Source organism: Crocuta crocuta, unplaced genomic scaffold (assembly GCF_008692635.1).
Source record: "Crocuta crocuta isolate KB4526 unplaced genomic scaffold, BGI_CrCroc_1.0 scaffold1171, whole genome shotgun sequence".
In the NCBI taxonomy this organism is placed as follows: domain Eukaryota; kingdom Metazoa; phylum Chordata; class Mammalia; order Carnivora; family Hyaenidae; genus Crocuta; species Crocuta crocuta.
Genome location: NW_027530879.1, coordinates 240408 through 243156, shown reverse-complemented (window position 1 = coordinate 243156; position 2749 = coordinate 240408). Strand labels below are relative to the sequence as shown.

General features: G+C 43.2%; 1 protein-coding gene across 1 annotated transcript in view; it reads left to right on the top strand.

Annotated features, from left to right (window-relative positions):
* The window catches only part of VEGFD (vascular endothelial growth factor D), a 25029-nt gene that overhangs the window by 10868 nt on the left and 11412 nt on the right, over positions 1-2749 (top strand).

Here is a 2749-nt window from a genome sequence, read left to right as displayed (position 1 = left end):
AAATCCTCTAAACAAAAGAATCCAAACTCCAGACCAGGAAGTAACCTAATTTGAAATAGAGGGGCTGATTGTTCCCTAGTAAGAGATGGAGGTTCTTTATATGAAAACCATCGTCTGTATATGTACTGTGCCATAATGAATGAAGTTTGCCAAACACCATTGTGTGGCCTCTGATTAGGCATTGGACTTTTTGAACAATGTAGCAAAACAACACAAGAAGCCACTGAGGCCTTGTTAACCTAGCATTTTAGATTTGATGAGCATAGGCTTACCTAAAGATGGGTTATGTCTATCACAACATTCAAATGGACCACTCAGCCAAAATGATTCTTTTCTTTTTTTCTAGAATTATCTTTCTGTTTTTCCGTTGGCAAAATGATGACGAGGTCGCACAGGCCGCTGTTGTCAGCTGTGGGGAAGGCCACGTGTGTAGGGGGATAAATCTCTTGGCAGCACTGTGGGCACGAGTGTGAAGAAGATTCTTTGTGCTCTTGTGTATGACTGTGTGTCTGAGTTGAGATAGTTGGAACCCTGGCCTAGACCCCGCTTAAGCCAAAGGTTTGAAGCTCTAGTTGTTTCTGTGTGGTGGATTAGCACGGACTTCATGGAAACAAAGGGGTCAGACCTCACCCGAAGATCCAAGGCCTTAACCAGGGTACCTGTCTGAAGGCCTGGCTGAGCCTCGAGATCCTCTGTGACAATGGAGGTAGACAAGCATTTTACTGTACAACCAAGACTAGGTGATAAAAAAAAAAAAAGTCAGTGACATTGACCTTTTAATTTTTTTAAATAATGTTTTTATTTATTTTTGAGAGAGAGAGAGTGCAAGCTGGGGAGGAACAGAGATGGGGGGACAGAGGATCTGAAGCGGGCTCTGTGCAGACAGCAGAGAGCCCAATGCGGGGCTCGAACTCACAAACTGTGAGATCATGACCTGGGCCGAAGTTGGACCCTTAACTGACTAAGCCACCCAGGCATCTCGACATTTTCTAAGGAGGAAACCATTAAACAAATGTCTTTTTAAAAACATAAAAATATGGAATTTGCCAACTCTAAAATGTCTCTTATTACACGGGGATCATCTGAAGTTATTTGCTGAGTTAGAAGCAGTAAATGATCAAATAGATGTGTTACACCACTTGTAATTTGTTATCAACTCTTCTCACAGATTCGGGGTAATTCCCTGAGGCACAGCTTAGGAAGCTTCGAAGTAGTGGCATTAGTCATAATTCCCCACAACTTTGATTCAGATCTTACCACTCCAACTTTCAAAACTTAGTCTTACAAAAAGCAGATGGAAAGCAACATTTAAGTAGAATTTTTAAACAAAGAATATTTTCGTAAGTCAATTGCTTGTTTTTCACAGGGTTCATCATTAATAATAGTGACTTAAGTAATACTCATATTAATACCAAATTGGGTAATTTCTCTCTCATGGTTACAGCCTTTAGGCTTTTTATATAAACATTCATAATCAGAAATTTAAAAAGGTCTCGGGTTAGAAGATTTTATCATGCTAAAACAAAGTTGAGGCAGGTTGTGTAGTGTATACAAGGTTTCTCAGGCGGCCAAACAGCTTGTCTTTCATGTTTTCAGTGATTAAAGAAGCAACATATAAGGAATATTAAGATTAAGGGCAGGGGGTGGAATAAAGATATGGAAAAAGTGTTTTAAGGGAATAATTCAGAGACTAGGGTCGGATAATGTTATATCCGTATACTTCGAGCAGAAGTGCTTCGTCCCTTCTAGGGGAAACATGTTCACATCTGTGGGGTCCAGAATGATACGGAGAGAGACCAATACAAACTTTTGAAGATGGGGTAAAAATGGAGGAGAGTTTATCTATTGCTGTATAACACGTTACCCCCAAACTTAGCTGCTTAAACATAATTTACCTCACAGCTTCTGTGGATCAGAAATACAGACGTGGCCTAGCTGGGTGTCTCTCCTTCGGGATCTCTCCAGAGGTTACAGTCAGGGCGTCATCTTGGGCTGCAGCCAGCATCTCAAAGTTTAACTGGGGCAGGATGTGCTTCCAAGTTCCCTCACAGGCTGTTGAACTGAGGTCCCTGGTTCCTCACAAGCTGCTGAACTGTGGGCCCCTGCTCCTCACTGGCCAGCTGCTGGCCAGATTNGAGCCCGACGCGGGGCCTCGAACCCACGAACCGCGAGATCATGACCTAAGCGAAAGTCGGACGCTTAACCGACTAAGCCACCCAGGCGCCCCCAAATTCAGTCTTTTTAAACCTAATCATGGAAGTGAGAGCCTGTCACTTTTGCGGTATTCTCTTCGCAAGAATCAAGTCACTGGGCCCAGCCCCCACCCTGAAGGGGATTGTACATGGGTGTGAACACCGGGAGGTGGGCCTCACTGCGGGGTCAGTTTAGAAGCTTCCTACCACAGGAGGCGTTCACCACCACCTCCAACATATGCTAAACCCTACAGCTGCATGGCAAGCTCAGAGGAAGCCTTTAAAGTTGTCTTTATCCTAAAATTGAATCATTTCCCCAGAACACTTTGGAAAGGCTCTACAACTCTGAGTATCAGAGTGTCAGAATCTAATTTTGAAAACTAAACGACGAGAGAAAAAGCAAGTACCGTTTTACAGGAAAGTATGTAATCTTTCCATTCCCGGAGGCTTGTCTCTTTTTCTTGTTTCCTTCCAATTAGCTGGAACGGCCAGAATACTGCTCCTACCGTCAGAATGACCTGGCTAATTTCATTCTTTTCCATAAACATCAGTTTGGG